Source organism: Hyla sarda, chromosome 4 (genome assembly GCF_029499605.1).
Source record: "Hyla sarda isolate aHylSar1 chromosome 4, aHylSar1.hap1, whole genome shotgun sequence".
NCBI classification, from domain to species: Eukaryota; Metazoa; Chordata; class Amphibia; order Anura; family Hylidae; genus Hyla; species Hyla sarda.
The window spans coordinates 259587576-259606494 of NC_079192.1; the positions used below are offsets into that span (position 1 = coordinate 259587576).

Below are 18919 nucleotides of genomic sequence, written 5' to 3' on the forward strand. Positions count from 1 at the left end.
TGCAAACAGTAATTATGGGCGTACTGGCCTTTTAAATCTCAGAGCTCCGTCGTGCGCACGCCCTAGGAGATTGCGGCGCGCATGACATAGCCGAGACACAGGAGCGGAGGCAGCAGCAGTACAGGGTGAATGACGGGCCAGAATGCGCCTGCCGGCCCCGCCAGGAGTAGGGACAATGCGCTCACAGCCGACATGTGCGGCAGGAGCACAGGCTGTAACAAGAGGTAGGATTGATACACATTGATACGCATTTATATACATTTCAGTTTTCAGTAACTGTTCTTAAAGGAAATCTGTCATCAGTGTCACCCGCACTAACCTGTTCGTACAGGCATGTAGTGCGGATGACAATGATCATAGCGATACTAACCTATCTCCAAACCGTGGTTCTGTTCCCCCAGTGCACCAAACCTGCTGCCCGAATGAGAAGGATAACAAGCAAACGTGACCATAGGGATTGGTAAGTATCATTATCAGTGTCCCCCACACTACCAGCCTGTACCAACCAATTAGTGCAGGTGACACTGATGACGTATTGCCTTTAATCTTTATTAGGACAAGATCCACTCAACTAAGTAAAGAGAAACAACAGTCCATCATTACTTTAAGACATGAAGGTCAGTCAATCTTGAAAATCGCAAGATATTCTCAAGTGCAATGCAGCCATCAAATGCTATGTTGAAACTGGCTCTCATGAGGACTGCCCCAGGAAAGACCAATAGTTACTAAAAGTAAAAGGGTATTCCAGGATTTTTTTTTTCAGCCTTTGAGCATGGTCTCCAGGGGAGCATAGCTATGCTGCAGATCAGAGCCTTCACAGAGATCAAGTAACATAGTTCATAACATATTAACACAGTTCATAAGGTTGAAAAAAGACCAGAGTCCATCAAGTTCAACCTAGTACTGAAGACAACTTAGCATTATCTGTTCAGAAGAGACTGAGAGAATCAGACCATAATGGTCTAATTTTTTTCAAGCAGCCAAAATTGAAGAACAAGAAAAAAAGAATAGTTTGGGCATAAAAAAAAACAAAAACACAAAGATCAGTGTAAATGTGTACAATTTATTTAGAGCTGTACAAAAAAAAGAGGTAGATCGAGATTTTTTTTAATTTTGACTGTGCTACACGGGTGGGAAAGTAAGTGTGGTTCATAATATAGTGTCTGTGGCCATTTGGCCCCAACACAAGCACGGATCCTTCCTAAGCATCTCCATTACTGTCTGGCAGGTAAGTACTAAAATCTCCTTATGGTGAATAATAACTTTAAGTCTGGTGATTCATTCAATATTTAAAATGAGCCTAAACAGTATTACAATCATATCTAGCTAGTGCATAGTGGGGCAGTCATTTATTATTTAACAGAAAAGTGACCCCAAACACACCTCTAGGCTATGTAAGGGTTATTTGACCATGCAGGAGAGTAATGGAGTGGTGCATCAGATGGCATGGCCCTTACAATCACAACCACAACTTAAACCTAACTGAGATAGATTGGGATAAGTTGAACCGCAGAGTGAGTGAAAAGCAGCCAGCAAGTGCTTAGGACCTCTGAAAACTATTCTAGGTGATTTTCTCAAACTGATAAACAAAAGGTCAAGACTGAACATAGCTAAAATTAAAGCAAAAAGGGACTGCTTTGAAGAATCTAAAATATAAAAAAAAAAATATTCTGGTTTAACACTTTTATGTTTACTACTAATTTCATTGTTTCTTGTTTCTTGTTTTTGTGTCTTTCATATGAATCCACAATGTAGAAAAAAAGAAAATCCATCAAATCCAAAAGTGTAGACTTTGATTGGTACTGTAGGCAAAGACTGAATGTGTCCAACTGCCCTCAATGTTACCCAATGTCCCAGTGCACTTATTATGGGAAAGAAAAAAAAGTATTTTTCCATCATAAGTGCACCACAGACGTGCTGTATATTTAGCCTAAGCAAGAAATATGTGGCCCACTAACACTTAAGGTTTATTTTCATTTAACATTTTTTTGTTACCTACTTACTATAACTATAACTTGACTGCCGAAGACATTAAGCGCCAATTCCAGAGGAGGCTGCTCTAAGTGGGATGTGTCTGGAATTTCCCCTTTTTGAGTGGCCTAACAGGGAAACATTTATAGACAGATTCAAATTCATAAGCATCATCTTAGTCCATTCAGAGAGCTTAAAGGTTTTCCTCAGATCTGTCTTACAATTGTACATATAAAAAAATTTCTCCTGGAAAACTATGAGTTCACCGTAGAGCACTTAGATGAAGCCTCTACTACCTAGAGAAAGAGCACATAAGGATTCAAAGTGCCATCTACATGTAATGTCATTGTTGTCCTCCTTTAGCCTACTCATAAAGTGAGCTATTGGTGGTATAAAAAGTGTTCTGAGTCCAGAAAGCCATAGAAAATAGGAAGGGCTTTAGCTTCAATATGGGCCCACTGAGAAGCCTAAGCACCATTATGGATCTGCCCTAACTCAATCTATATTCTAGATAATATTTTTTAATATGCGGCACATAGAGAGTGGAAAACCCACCCTCCTGCCCCTAGAGATACAAACGTAGCTCAAAAAATCCCTGCAGTAAAATCCCTGCAGGTGCAGTAAAAATTAATTTTATGGTAGCAATCCTGCCCAGCCAGGAAACAAGGGCTAACCATGTCCGCAGGTCATCATAGATTAGGATAGTCTCTGACCCCTAGCCCGATATTGTTATTTATCAAAGAGGTAGGCCAAGAATTCTCACAAGATGTTAGATCCTTATCAAGTGTAGGAATAATTTTGAAGTGAGGAGAACTATTTTTTTTAGAATACAGAAGGGGTAAATCCATTTGGACTAGGTGTTCTGCTATTTTTGGCCAATCTGCTAGCTAAAGAAACCTTATCAGCTAAGACCTCCTTTCTTGTTTACTCACATCCTATGCTTAGAAGAAAGAAAATATCCTCTGCCTTTAAGAAACTTGGAAAGGGAGTAAAGAGTTTGGAAGTAACAGGGAAATTCTTGCAGGGTTTAGTGTTCTGAGATAGAGTACAATGTCATAGCCAGATCCTGTAGATAGCCCCCATGGTTCACCTAGGAACCAGGCATCTCGACTGTCACGATTCGGCTCACAGGTTGAGGATCCACTGTGTCAGCGAGGGATTGGCGTGGACCGTGCTGGTGGACCGGTTCTAAGAGGCTACTGGTGTTCACCAGAGCCCGCCGCAAAGCGGGATGGTCTTGCTGCGGCAGTAGCAACCAGGTCGTATCCACTAGCAATGGCTCAACCTCGCTGACTGCTGAGAAGGCGTGGGACAGAAGGACTAGGCAGAGGCAAGGTCAGACGTAGCAGAAGGTCGGGGCAGGCGGCAAGGTTCGTAGTCAAGATGGATAGCAGGAGTTCAGGTAACACAGGCTTGGACAACACTAAACGCTTTCACTGGCACAAGGCAACAAGATCCGGCCAGGGAGTGCAGGGGCAGTGAGCAGATATAGCCTGGGAGCAGATGGAAGCCAATTAAGCTAATTGGGCCAGGCACCAATCATTGGTGCACTGGCCCTTTAAGTCTCAGAGAGCTGTCGTGCGCGCGCCCTAGAGAGCGGAGCCGCGCGCGCCAGCACATGACAGCAGGGGACCGGGACGGGTAAGTGACTTGGGATGCGATTCGCGAGCGGGCGCGTCCCGCTGTGCGAATCGCATCCCCGACGGCCATGTCAGTGCATCGCTCCCGGTCAGCGGGACTGACCGGGGCGCTGCAGGGAGAGAGACGCCGTGAGCGCACTGGGGAGGAGCAGGGACCCGGAGCGCTCGGCGTAACAGTACCCCCCCCCTTAGGTCTCCCCCTTTTTTTGTCCGACAACTGCTTTACCTGGGACGAGGACACCGGGAGTGAATGGAGGGTTTCCTCAAAGGCAGGCAGTACAGCAGGAGTGGGAATGGGGAGGGAGGGCAGAGGGTGAAGCTTGGCACGGGGCAGGGTGACACAAGGACGGGGGCCATGAGGAGGCACTGAGGCTTGCCTGACGGGACTGGGAGGGGGGGAGAGGCATCTCTTGTGGCAAGCAGAGTCCCAGTTCTTGATCTCCCCGGTGGTCCAGTCAAGGGTGGGAGAATGAAGCTGGAGCCATGGCAGACCGAGGAGGACCTCAGAGGTGCAGTTGGGGAGGACGAAAAATTCAATCCTTTCGTGGTGGGGTCCAATGCACATTAAGAGGGGTTTTGTGCGGTAACGCACGGTGCAATCCAATCTAACTCCGTTGACCGCGAAAATGTAGAGCGGCTTGACGAGACGGGTCACCGGGATGCACAATTTATTCACCAAAGAATCCAAAATGAAATTCCCAGAGGCACTATAGTCCAAGCAGGCCACGGCTGAGAGGGAGGAGTTGGCTGAAGGAGAAATTCGCACGGGCACCGTGAGACGTGGAGAAGCAGACTTTGAACCAAGAGACGCCACACCCACGTGAGCTGGGTGCGTGCGTGCGTTTCCCAGACGTGGAGGACGAATAGGGCAATCCACCAAGAAATGCTCGGTACTGGCACAGTACAGACAAAGATTTTCTTCCCTACGGCGATTCCTCTCTTCCTGGGTCAGGCGAGACCGATTCACTTGCATGGCCTCCTCGGCGAGAGGCCCAGGCGTAGATTGCAAAGGATGCTGTGGGAGAGGTGCCCAGAGATCTAAGTCTTTTTCCTGGCGGAGCTCCTGATGTCTCTCAGAAAAACGCATGTCAATGCGGGTGGCCAAATGGATAAGTTCTTGCAGGTTGGCAGGAATCTCTCGTGCGGCCAGCACATCCTTGATGCAACTGGATAGGCCTTTTTTAAAGGTCGCGCAGAGAGCCTCGTTATTCCATGATAATTCGGAAGCAAGAGTACGAAATTGGATGGCGTACTCGCCCACTGAAGAATTACCCTGGACCAGGTTCAGCAGGGCAGTCTCGGCAGAAGAAGCTCGGGCTGGTTCCTCGAAGACACTACGGACTTCAGCGAAGAAGGACTGGACTGTGGCTGTGGCAGGATCATTGCGGTCCCAGAGCGGTGTGGCCCAAGACAAGGCCTTTCCTGAAAGAAGGCTCACTACGAACGCCACCTTAGACCGTTCTGTAGGAAACAAGTCCGACAACATCTCCATATGCAGGGAACATTGAGACAAAAATCCACGGCAGAGTCTAGAGTCCCCATCAAATTTGTCCGGCAGGGACAAGCGGAGGCTAGGAGCGGCCACTCGCTGCGGAGGAGGTGCAGGAGCTGGCGGAGGAGATGGTTGCTGCTGTAGCAGAGGCAGAAGTTGCTGTAACGTGGCGGTCAACTGCGACAGCTGCTGTCCTTGTTGGGCAATCTGCTGCGATTGCTGAGCGACCACCATGGGAAGGTCAGCGAGACTTGGCAGCGGCACCTCAGCGGGATCCATGGCCGGATCTACTGTCACGATTCGGCTCACAGGTTGTGGATCCACTGTGTCAGCGAGGTATTGGCGTGGACCGTGCTGGTGGACCGGTTCTAAGAGGCTACTGGTGTTCACCAGAGCCCGCCGCAAAGCGGGATGGTCTTGCTGCGGCAGTAGCAACCAGGTCGTATCCACTAGCAACGGCTCAACCTCGCTGACTGCTGAGAAGGCGTGGGACAGAAGGACTAGGCAGAGGCAAGGTCAGACGTAGCAGAAGGTCGGGGCAGGCGGCAAGGTTCGTAGTCAAGATGGATAGCAGGAGTTCAGGTAACACAGGCTTGGACAACACTAAACGCTTTCACTGGCACAAGGCAACAAGATCCGGCCAGGGAGTGCAGGGGCAGTGAGCAGATATAGCCTGGGAGCAGATGGAAGCCAATTAAGCTAATTGGGCCAGGCACCAATCATTGGTGCACTGGCCCTTTATGTCTCAGAGAGCTGGCGCGCGCGCGCGCCCTAGAGAGCGGAGCCGCACGCGCCAGCACATGACAGCAGGGGACCGGGACGGGTAAGTGACTTGGGATGCGATTCGCGAGCGGGCGCGTCCCGCTGTGCGAATCGCATCCCCGACGGCCATGTCAGTGCAGCGCTCCCGGTCAGCGGGACTGACCGGGGCGCTGCAGGGAGAGAGACGCCGTGAGCGCTCCGGGGAGGAGCAGGGACCCGGAGCGCTCGGCGTAACATCGACCCTACAAATAAAAAGATGTACCGGAAGTCTCATAGACTTGCATGGGAATTGAGACAAAACCTCACAAATGGGAGTGGGTTAGGGTTCATTTAACCATGTATATAGATTGGAAAGCTTGTCTCTTTTCTTACAGAATTGCATATCAGTAAATAAAGCTATGGTAAAGTTCACATTGCTGTTGTGCTCCATCCATTAAGGGCTCGTTCAGCTCTTTATCCTCTTAATGACATAGGACATAAATGTATGTCCTGATGCCCTGGCGCTTAATGCACCAGGACATACATTTACGTCCTATACATGACACGTGCCCCGGAACGGTGCTCGCATTATGTGCAGCAGGTCCCGGCTGCTATCAGCAGCCAGGGACATGTCGGTAATGGTGGACATCAGTGATCATGCTGATGTCCGTCATTAACCCCTCAGATGCCATGATCAATACAGAGCACGGCATCTGCGGCAGTGCGATACTTAAAATGGATGATCGGATCGCCCTTGTCGCTGAGATCGAGCAGACCAGAGCAGAAGATGACCGATAACACTGATTAGTGTTATGCCCTATGCATAGCACTTAACAATATTAGCAATCAAATGATTGCTATAAATAGTCCCCTATGGGGACATAAAAAGTCTAAAACAAGAGTTTAAAAAAAAGGTAAAAAATTTTTTTTAAAAAAGGTAAAAAAATTTGAAAAATCTCCTTCACAAATAAAAATGTAAATCGTGCCTTTTTCCCATTTTGCCCCAAAAAAGCATTAAAAAAAATTAACAAACATATTTGGTATCACCGTGTGCGTAAATGTCGGAGCTCCATATAATACCCCGATGGCAATGTGAACGAGCCCTTACTTGCAAAACCATACTCAACCTGTAGATTTTACTCTGTGGAAAAAAGAGACCATTTTTCCAAATTGTGCACAACTGTTTAGGAAAAATGTACAAAGGTCCCACACCAGAACTATAAACAGTTCAAAAAAACTACACATATTACAGGGAAATAAGAAAGAGAAAATTATGAATGTACTATGTAGTCAAATCGAATAGTATTATTATTTCTCATAGAAAAAAAGAAGCAAAAAGCTATATTTTTCCATGTGTCTAAAGACTTGTTGACTCTTGCTCTTTGTCACTCTCCTCTTCACAGGCCTATTTTGCCAGATGAAAATATAACCTAGCTGTGGGAAAGGAGTCAGATTTGTAATCATACAGTTCTACTGGATGTGCAGAACTTGCTGAAGGCAACAGCAGTCACTGAGAAGTCTAATTCCCAGCGGTGGAACCGGAAAGATGTTTTTAAAATTGCTTTATTTGCTTTAGGAATTCAAATGGCAAGGTTGTGACCTTGTGTTTTTTAGTGCAGCACCAACCCTAAGGCCTAAACCTCTTCACAGACCGTTATTTTAAATGCATCAGCAACCTTACACTTGCCCTTGACATTTATCATAAACATCTATCAATGTATTACATAGAATCTTAAAGGGGTACTCCGGTGGAAAACTTTTTTTTTTTTTTTAATCAATTGGTGCCAGTATGTTAAACAGATTTGTAAATTATTTCTATTAAAAAATCTTAATCCTTCTAGTACTTATTAGCTGCTGAATACTACAGAGGAAATTATTTTCTTTTTGGAACACAGAGCTGCTGACATCACGAGCATAGTGCTCTCTGCTGACATCTCTGTCCATTTTAAGAACTGTCCAGAGTAGGAGAAAATCCTCATAACAAACATATGCTGCTCTGGACAGGTTCTAAAATGGACAGAGATGTCAGCAGAGAGCACTGTGCTCGGGATTCAGCAAAGAGCTCTGTGTTCTAGAAAGAAAGTAATTTCCTCTGTAGTATTCAGCAGCTAATAAGTACAAGAAGGATTAATATTTTTAATAGAAGTAATTTACAAATCTGTTTAACTTTCTGGCACCAGTTGATTTAACAAAAAAAAAGTTTTCCACCAGAGTACCCCTTTAACCCCTTAACCCCTTAAGGACCAAGGGCGTACAGGTACGCCCTTGGTCCTGCTCTCCTGATATAACGCAGCGCCGCACGCTATTAACCCTTTAGCCGCGCGCTCAGATCTGAGCCGCGCGACTAAAAGCGAAACCGAAAGTGGCCGGCTAGCTCAGTCGGGCTGTTCGGGATAGCCGCGGCTAATCGCGGCATCCCGAACAGCTGACAGGACAGCGGGAGGGCCCCTACCTGCCTCCTCGCTGTCCGATCGCCGAATGACTGCTCAGTGCCTGAGATCCAGGCATGAGCAGTCATGCGGCAGAATCGTTGATCACTGGTTTCTTATGAGAAACCAGTGATCAATAATGAAGATCAGTGTGTGCAGTGTTATAGGTCCCTATGGGAGCTATAACACTGCAAAAAAAAAGTGAAAAAAAAAAGTGAATAAAGATCATTTAACTCCTCCCCTATTAAAAGTTTGAATCACCTCCCTTTTCCAATAAAAAAAAAACACAGTGTAAATAAAAATAAAAATAAACATATATGGTATCGCCGCATGCGGAAATGTCCGAATTATAAAAATATATCATTAATTAAACCGCTCGGTCAATGGCGTGCGTGCAAAAAAATTCCAAAGTCCAAAATAGTGCATTTTTGGTCACTTTTTATATAATTTAAAAATGAATAAAAAGTCATATCAATGCAAAAATGGTACCGTTAAAAACTTCAGATCACGGCGCAAAAAATGAGCCCTCATACCGCCCCATACACGGAAAAATAAAAAAGTTATAGGGGTCAGAAGATGACAATTTTAAACGTATTAATTTTCCTGCATGTAGTTATGTTTTTTCCAGAAGTCCTACAAGATCAAACCTATATAAGTAGGGTATCATTTTAATTGTACGGACCTACAGAATAAAGATAAGGTGTCATTTTTATCGAAAAATGTAGTACGTAGAAACGGAAGCCCCCAAAAGTTAAAAACAGCGTTTTTTTTTTTCAATTTTGTCGCACAATTATTTTTTTTTCCATTTCACCGTAGATATTTGGGTAAAATGACTGATGTCATTGCAAAGTAGAATTGGTGGCGCAAAAAATAAGCCATCATATGGATTTTTAGGTGCAAAATTGAAAGAGTTATGATTTTTTTAAAGGCAAGGAGCAAAAAACGAAAATGCAAAAAACGGAAAACCCCTCGATCCTTAAGGGGTTAAGGACTCAGGGTTTTTCCGTTTTTGCACTTTCGTTTTTTCCTCCTTACCTTTTAAAAATCATAACCCTTTCAATTTTCCACCTAAAGATCCATATTATGGCTTATTTTTTGCGTCGCCAATTCTACTTTGCAGTGATATTACTCATTTTACCCAAAAATGCACGGCAAAACGGAAAAAAAAGTCATTGTGCGACAAAATCGAAGAAAAAACGCCATTTTGTAACTTTTGGGGGCTTCCGTTTCTACGCAGTGCATATTTCGGTAAAAATTACACATTATCATTATTCTGTAGGTCCATACAGTTAAAATGATACCCTACTTATATAGGTTTGATTTTGTAGCACTTCTGGAAAAAATCATAACTACATGCAGGAAAATGTATACGTTTAAAAATGTCATCTTCTGACCCCTATAACTTATTTATTTTTCCACATACAGGGCAGTATGAGGACTCATTTTTTGCGCCGGGATCTGAAGTTTTTATCGGTATGATTTTTGTTTTGATCGGACTTTTTGATCACTTTTTATTCATTTTTTAATGGTATAAAAAGTGACCAAAATACGCTTTTTTGGACTTTGGAATTTTTTTGCGCGTATGCCATTGACCGTGCGGTTTAATTAACCCCTTAAGGACCAATACAAATAAACCTGTACGCCCCTGAAAGACCAGGCCTGTTTTTTCAAATTGGGGATGTCTGTCTTTATTAGAGAATAACTCTGGTAACGTTTTGCCAATCACGATAATTCTGACATCGTTTTTTTGTCACAAGTTGTCCCTCATGTACATAGTAAAAGTAAGCCAATATCATTTGTAGTTTTTTTTTACAATGCAAAAAATCATGAAATTTTTACATAAAATTACGATTTTTTGCAATTTTAACACTAATAGGTTGCATATATTTATACATACTGACCAAATAGTTTATGAAACTTATACTTTCAGATGTCTACTTTATTTTGACATCATTTTTTTGTTTTTAATTAACATTTTAAATTCGTTAGAAGCCTTACAATTTAACTTGAAATTTTTAAAATTTGGAAAATTTGAAAAGTACATCTTTTTTTGTGTGCTATGCAAGGTTTGCAGAAATTAAAAGGTAGTAGAACATAGGACCACCCCCCTAAATGACCCCATTTTAAAAACTAGACCCCTCAAGGTATTCGCTAGGGGGTACAGTGAGTATTTTAACACCATAGTTTTTTGGCAGGAATTATTGCAAAGTCAGTGTTAAAAATTCGAAATTTGCAATTTTTCACAAATGCATCATTTGGGGGGCATATTTTTTGTACATCACTTCTGATATTGAAAGAACCCTATATTTTATTTAACTGCTTGTCCCATGTTCGGAAATACCCCCGCTTTGGCCATATATGGTTCCTTGGCCGCGTGGTAGGACTCAGAAGGAGAGGAGCGCCATTTGGCTTTCAGGGCAGAACAGTACCCCCACCCCCACAAGTGACCCCATTTATATACCGCACCCCTACAAGTTATTGGCTGCACCAGGGACCTCTCTGATTGGTCCTTGGTCGGCTGGCAGTATAACGCGTCTGTCTGTGACAGTTTAGGCTCCTGATGGATATATCCGCCATGTTGTGGGAATAAGCACCCGCTCATGGCGAATATATCCATCACTGCTGCGGCTGGGTAGCTCAGTGTGTCCGCTCATGACTGCTGGCGGGAAATCCGCCGCTATGAGTGGACACACAAAGCTACCCAGCCGCAGCAGGGAGCTCATTACCGTGACTGCTGCATAATGTGTAGGATCACATGGTGGACATCCGCAGCATATTAAATGCTGCGGATGTCCGCCAATGCGATCCTACACATTATGCATTTTTTTAAATTAGATTCATTTAATAAATGTATTTTATATATATATATATATATATATATATATATATATATTTTTATTTTTTTTTACTTTATTTATTTTTTTTTTTTTACACTTTTATTACATTTTTATTTATTTTTACACTTTTATTTTATTTATTTATTTATTTTTACACTTTTTAATGCTTTGGAATACTTAGTATTCCAAAGCATTGCAGTTATATGCTGCCTGCCAGTTTTCACTAGCAGGCAGCATATTAGGACGTGCCTCTGGCACGTCCTTTCAGGCAGTACCCAGGGCAGACCTGGGGGTCTTTGTAGGACCCCCGGCTGCCCAGGTATGCAGCAGCACCCCGCGATGCTCCGGGGTGCTGCAGAGGAGACAGAGGGAGCCCCCTCCCTCTGTCAGAACTCCTTACAGCGCGCGGTCACTTCTGACCGCGGCTGTAAGGGTTAAACTGCCGGGAGTGAAGTGAACTTCACTCCCGGCAGTGCGGCAGGTCCTGGCCAGCCGCGGCCACACACAGCACCCCGCGATCGCAATGCGGGGTGCTGCAGGAGTGACAGAGGGAGCTCCCTCCCTCTGTCATAACACTTGCAGCCCGCGGTCACTTCCGACCGCGGCTGTAAGGGTTAATACTGCCGGAACCGAAGTTTACTTCAGTCCTGGCAGTGCAGCAGGGTCCCGGCTGTGTGATACAGCCGAGTCCCTGCCGCGATCTCGTGGGTGCACTGGGCAGCACCCACGAGAATAATGGACGAGTATAGACGTCCAGGTGCGGGAAAGGCCGCCAACCTGGACGTCTACACTCGTCCGTGGTCGTTATCGGGTTAATGATATATTTTTATAGTTCGGACATTTACGCACGCGGCGATACCACATATGTTTTTAATTTTTTTTACACTGTTTTATTTTTTTTATGGGAAAAGGGGGGTGATTCAAACTTTTATTAGGGAAGGGGTTAAATGACCTTTATTAACACTTTTTTTACATTTTTTTTTGCAGTGTTATAGGTCCCATAGGGACCTATAACACTGCACACACTGATCTTTTACACAGATCACAGGCGTGTATTAACACGCCTGTGATCAGTGTTATCGGCGCTTGACTGCTCCTGCCTGGATCTCAGGCACGGAGCAGTCATTCGCCGATCGGACACCGAGGAGGCAGGTAAGGGCCCTCCCGGTGTCTGGTCAGCTGTTCGGGACGCCGCGATTTCACCGCGGCGGTCGCGAACAGCCCGATTGAGCAGCCAGGTCACTTTCACTTTCGCTTTAGAAGCGGCGGTCAGCTTTGACCGACGCTTCTAAAGGGTTAATACTGCACATCGCCGCGATCGGCGATGTGTGGTATTAGCCGCGGGTCCCGGCCGTTGATGAGCGCCGGGACCGACGCGATATGATGCGGGATCGCGGCGCGATCCCGCTTCATATCGCGGGACCCGGCGCAGGACGTAAATATACGTCCTGTGTCTTTAAGGGGTTAAGTAAAATTTTAAATAATACCCTCTTGCCAAATTAAACTGCATTTCCATTTTAAATAGAGGTGTTATTGAGAATTGCTGTAAGCCAATGATTTTTCTACTACACGTCTGCAGGCTGTCCGGGCATGCTGGAAGTTGTAGTTTTGCAACAGTTGGAGGAAACCTGGTTGGGAAACAGTGGTATAAAGCAACAATGCAATACCTTGGAGAATCAAACATGTTCACACTGCTCAGTTACAATGTGATGACATGACTAGCAAGTATTATGCAAGAAACAACTAGGCCCGAACCCTTTTTATTTTGTGGCGTTTTTACTTGCTAAAGCATCATGCTCTTGTTATGGCATATTTTTACTTCCAAAGATTTTTTTTCTCTGCTTTGAAAAAAAGTATATTCAAATGTGTACTGCAGTTTTTGGTGTGTTTTTCACAGAATTTTGTCATGTTCTTCCAATAAGAAAGGACACGTCAATTCTTGAAGTAGAAAATAAATCTCCTATGGACCTTCCATAGGCATCAATGAGATTCTACAAGGATTCCAAGCAGAATTTCCACATGGAAATCTGTAATGACGGACCATCTGTAATGGCAGACAGAGGTCTCCTCACCTGCCTCCGGACATCTGTAATGGCGGACAGAGGTCTCCTCACCTGCCTCTTGCCATCTGTAATGGCGGACAGAGGTCCCCTCACCTGCCTCCGGCCATCTCCCGGCATATTCTGCTCTGGTCTGAGATCGAGCAGACCAGAGCAGAAGATAGCCGATAACACTGATCAGTGCTATGCCCTATGCATAGCACTGAACAGTTCTAGCAATCAAATGATTGCTATAAACAGCACCCTTTGGGGACTATTAAAGTGTAAAAATAAAAGTAAAAAAAAGTAAAACATAAAAGTAAAAAAAAATTGGAAAAATCCCCTCCCCCAATAAAAATGTAAATTGTCCCTTTTTCCCCATTTTACCCTCAAAAAGTGTAAAAAAAATGTTTTATATCCCCGCGTGGCGTAAATATCTAAACTATTAAAATATAATGTTAATTATCCCATATGGTGAACGGCGTGAATGTAAAAAAAAAAATCCCCAAGTCCCAAATTTTTGCTTTTTCATAACATTTTATTCCCCCAAAAATTGATTAAAAAAATGTATTAAAAGTTTTATATATGCAAAAGTGGTATCCAAAAAAAGTACAGATCACAGCGCAAAAAATGAGCCCTCATATCACTGCTTATACGGAACAGCAACACAGAGGGATTTTAAACTCACTAATTTGGTTAAAAAGTTTGCGATTTTTTTTAAGCGGTACAATAATATAAAAGTTTGTAATCATGTGTATAATTTTATTCAATTTGACCCACAGAATAAAGAAAACAGTCTATTTACTGTAAAATGTACAGAATGAAAACGAAACCTTCAAAAATTTGCAAAATTGCTATTTTTTTTATCAATTTCCCCAAACAATGGTTGCGCCCTACATTACAAAGGACTACTGGTCGTGCAAAAAACAAGCCCTCATACTAGTCTGTGGATGAAAATGTAATAGAGTTTTGATTTTTAGAAGGCAAGGAGGAAAAAACGAAAATGGTCTGAGTCTTTAGGGGGTTAAAGGAGTATTATGGCGCATTTTATTATTAAACCTCTGTGCCTGGGCTGCAAAATGAAACAAAGCAAGCTTTAACTCACCTGCCTACTTTCCCCCGTTGCACCGATATCGGTGTCCCGTTCTCCGGTCCCTGTCTTCTTCCTCTTCCTGCACGTCGGTGAGTCACATTGCTCTCAGTGCATCACCGGCCGCAGCGGAACATTGCTGCAGCCAGCGAGACGCAGCGAGCAGCGTGACTCACTGACCCGCAGGAAGCAGAAGAAGACAGGGATCGGAGAACGGGACACCAATATTGGCACAACGGAGAACATAGGAAGGTGAGTTAAAGCTTGCCTTGTTTCATTTTTCAGCATGGAGGTTTAATTTAAAATAAAGTGCCATAGTACTCCTTTAAATGACTTATGTGCCATGGAAGTAGTGGCAATTCAGTGATGAAATTTAGCCGTGTGAATGGGCCCTTAGGCCAGGTTCACACAACGATTTCCTAGCTAAATCTGGCGGAAAAATTCCAGGGCAGAAACTTCTCTGAAATGCATTGCCATCTTTGGAGATAAAAATACTCTGAGCGGTTCTTGTGCCAGCATGTTCTGCTGGAACCCGCTATTTGTGTTTTTCAAGGAGACATTCCACAAATATTCCGCTGTATGAACATAGCCTTAAAGGCAAAGTGTATCCCACTCTGAACTGAAGCAATCCCACTCACATCCAGGTTGCCCTTATATACACAATTTCCCTTTTTAGAATCCTAAAGTATTAAAAAGACATTTAGGTTGAAAGAAACATGTCCATGAGGGTACTAACACACTACGTTTCTGCCCCCATGACGGGTGCCCTGTTGATATAGCACATAGACATAGAAGTCAATGGGGTCTGCTGCTCCTATTAGCATTATACGTCGGCATTCAGTTTTAGGTAGGATTCCAATGTATATGATTAATGGGGATAGATACATAGTGGGTTCATACTCTAAACCATACTCCTATAGCATACAATCTTTATACACATTGCCAAATCATATTGAAGAAGCATAAACTTACTTGGTCTGGCTACATCTCAATTTTACCTGATACTAGTGAAGTGTAAGCTATATAAATCCAGCACACCCTTTATTCAGGTTTAGTCACCTGCAGGTAAGAAGCAGGTAAGAATGTGTGTTCATGGGAAGACAGAGTCAGTTTTTCTGTGGAAATGATACTGGACAGAGACAAAGTTTTGCTGGCCCGCAGGTAGATTGCTGCTTCAATTTTTCAAAATGCCTCTGAAAAGTAAAAGAAGTGATCTGATTGGGCGTTATGTGGAACAGCTCAATTTTTCTTCTGCACAAGTTTTGATACATCTCCCCCAAAGGCTATCTAACTATACACACATCGACAACAAACTTGCCTGAGGCCTGTTGTAATTTTAACCACATGATGTATAATATGTACACATACACACTGCACCAAAATTCATTCTGAACTCTGTTCATCTCTAAGAAATCTTATGAGCTATACTGAAAGCCAAAGCAGTATGCAATAAGCTCCTACGCTCCCTCTAGTGGTAACTGCAGAAGGAAATATTTTTATCTTTTATTGCCATGTTTATGCATAAGGATCTTGGTATCTGAAAAAGAGAGCTCCTATAAGATATATTAAATCAACTGGTGCCAGAAAGCCTTACAGATTTGTAAATTACTTCTATTAAAAAATCTTAATCCTTCCAGTACTTTTTAGGGGCCGTATACTACAGAGAAAATGCTTTTCTTTTTGGATTTCTCTTCTGTCATGACCACAGTGCTCTCTGCTGACCTCTGCTGTCCATTTTAGGAACTGTCCAGAGCAGCATATGTTTGCTAGGGGAATTTTCTCCTACCCTGGATAGTTCCTAAAATGGACAGCAGAGGTCAACAGAGAGCACTGTGGTTGTGACAGAAGAGAAATCCAAAAACAAAAACATTTCCTCTGTAGTATACAGCCACTAATAAGTACTGGAAGGATGAAGATTTTTTTATAGAAGTAATTTACAAATCTCATATCATCATCTCTTTATCACACAGTTATAGTGTCCTAATCTAGATCCATAAACTTTCTTTCCGAACTATATCAACATCTCTCTACCACATAACTATAGTGTCGCCATTTGGATCCATAAATTTTCTTTCTGAATTATATATATATATATATATATATATATATATATATATATATATACTTGTCTACATATATATGAATAAAATATATATATATATATATATATATATATATACCGTATTTATCGGCGTATAACACGCACTTTTTAGGCTAAAATTTTTAGCCTAAAGTCTGTGTGCGTGTTATACGCCGATACCCCCCCAGGAAAGGCAGGGGGAGAGAGGCCGTCGCTGCCCGCTTCTCTCCCCCTGCCTTTCCTGGGGTCTAGAGTGCTGCTGTCGGCCCTTCTCACCCCCTGGTTATCGGCGCCGCTGCCCGTTCTGTCCCCCTGACTATCGGTGCCGGCGCCGATAGCCAGGGGGAGAGAAGCGGCGCCGACAGCCAGGGGGAGAGAAGGGGCAGCGGTACCCATTGCCGGCGCCGCTGCCCCGTTGCCTCCCCCCATCCCCGGTGGCATAATTATCTGAGTCGGGTCCGTGCTGCTGCAGGCCTCCGGCGTGCGTCCCCAGCGTCGTTGCTATGCGCTGAACGGCGCGGCGCATTACGTCAGTGCAAGATTTTGGATAGCGGGTGCTACCTATCAGAAAATTTGAAATTCCAAGACCCAGGCCCCACAGCGGCATCAGTAACCCATATATTGCCTGAATGACACAGCCTGGAGTTGGCTGATGCACGAGTACTCAGGACAGGAATATGCCTAACTATACACAGAAAAAAATATGTATTTTTGTAAAACACCAGCCAGTGAATGCTATTGTTTGGACTTTGATGGTATGGAGCACCTTGACAGCTTAACAGGTACTAAATGGTACAATATTTGGATGTACCTATGCGGTATGCACTAATGAGGGCAGGAATATGCCTAACTATACGCAGAAAAAAATCTGTATTTTTGTAAAACACCAGCTGGTGGATACTATTTTTTGGACTTTGAAGGTATGGAGCACCTTGACAGCTTAACAGGTACTAAATGGTACAATACTTGGATGTACATATGCGGTATGCACTGATGAGGGCAGTAATATGCCTAACTATACGCAGAAAAAAATCTGTATTTTTGTAAAACACCAGCCGGTGGATACTATTGTTTGGACTTTGACTATATGGAGCACCTTGACAGCTTAACAGGTACTAAATGGTACAATACTTGGATGTACCTATGCAGTATGCACTGATGAGGGCAGTAATATGCCTAACTATATGCAGAAAAAAATCTGTAGTTTTTGTAAAACACCAGCCGGTGAATGCTATTGTTTGGACCTCGACGGTATGGAGCACCTTGACAGCTTAACAGGTAATAAATGGTACAATACTTGGATGTACCTATGCAGTATGCACTGATGAGGGCAGTAATATGCCTAACTATACTCAGAAAAAAATCTGTCGTTTTTGTAAAACACCAGCCGGTGGATACTATTGTTTGGACTTTGACGGTATGGAGCACCTTGACAGCTTAACAGGTACTAAATGGTACAATACTTGGATGTACCTATACTGTATGCACTGATGAGGGCAGTAATATGCCTAACTATACGCAGAAAAAAATCTGTCGTTTTTGTAAAACACCAGCCGGTGGATACTATTGTTTGGACTTTGACGGTATGGAGCACCTTGACAGCTTAACAGGTACAAAATGGTACAATATTTGGGTGTACCTATGCGGTATGCACTAATGAGGGCAGGAATATGCCTAACTATACGCAGAAAAAAATCTGTATTTTTGTAAAACACCAGCCGGTGAATGCTATTGTTTGGACTTTGACGGTATGGAGCACCTTGACAGCTTAACAGATACTAAATGATATAATACTTGGATGTACCTATGCGGTATGCACTGATGAGGGCAGTAATATGCCTAACTATACGCAGAAAAAACTATTTAAAAAAAAAAAAAAAAACGATGAATACTATTGTTTGGACTTGCACAGTATCCCCTTGACAGATTAACAGGTACAAAATGGTACAAATTCACTACAGTCCACTGAACAATCACGTATTTCTGAACAGCAGCAGGATCCAACAGTGCAGCACCACAAAAAAAAATCCAGGGATTAAACCCTAAATTGCACTCTGTCACACAATTCTGAGCAGCAGAAGTTTTGTGGAGCAAATACAAATAAACTCAATTGGGCTGAAAAATGAGGAGATAAGATGCTTCAGAAAGTTCAGGCAGTTTGGAGATCTGTATGAGGCAGCTGACAGCTATCTGCCCCTCTCTGCTGCAATGCTCAATAACGTGAATAGGAGGTTTAGCTATCAATGTTCCTTCTCAGTGTAACAGCAAAGCACTCTGCACTCCTGCCTTTCCCTAATGCTGATATGACTAGCAGTTGCAGTGTAACGCTGTGGTATGAGCTATTTACACACACACACAGTCCCGTCCTCTCTATCTGAGTGCATAGATGAAATGAAGAAAGGGAAGATGGCTGCCAATTATATAGGGGCTGTGACATCACAGGGATCAGTGAACACTGATAGGCTGCATCTCACATGTGATTCAGGTTCAGCCTGCCTACCTTAATTCCTGCCGCTGTTTCCCACCCTCCCATAATCCCCTGCCCCATGTACTCACATGTGGATGCGCCATCTTAGGTCTCCAATAGCCTGGAACGCTGT

At 43.6% G+C, this 18919-nt stretch overlaps 1 protein-coding gene and 1 long non-coding RNA gene across 5 annotated transcripts in view; one reads left to right on the top strand and one right to left on the bottom strand.

Annotated features, from left to right (window-relative positions):
- TAFA2 (TAFA chemokine like family member 2) overlaps nucleotides 1–18919 on the bottom strand; it is a 250654-nt gene that overhangs the window by 140537 nt on the left and 91198 nt on the right. Inside the window, exon 1 of one of the 4 annotated variants that reach the window (XM_056574033.1) lies at nucleotides 15299–15320. The exons of the other annotated variants lie outside the window; for them this stretch is intronic. The gene's annotated coding sequence lies outside the window, so the exon portion shown is untranslated. Of the gene's footprint in view, nucleotides 1–15298; nucleotides 15321–18919 lie in introns of those variants that run through there. 4 annotated transcript variants of the gene reach the window in all.
- On the top strand, nucleotides 402–7618 carry LOC130369172 (uncharacterized). The gene is made up of 3 exons (XR_008892689.1): nucleotides 402–460; nucleotides 556–617; nucleotides 7248–7618. It is a non-coding gene; the product is annotated as an uncharacterized LOC130369172 (long non-coding RNA).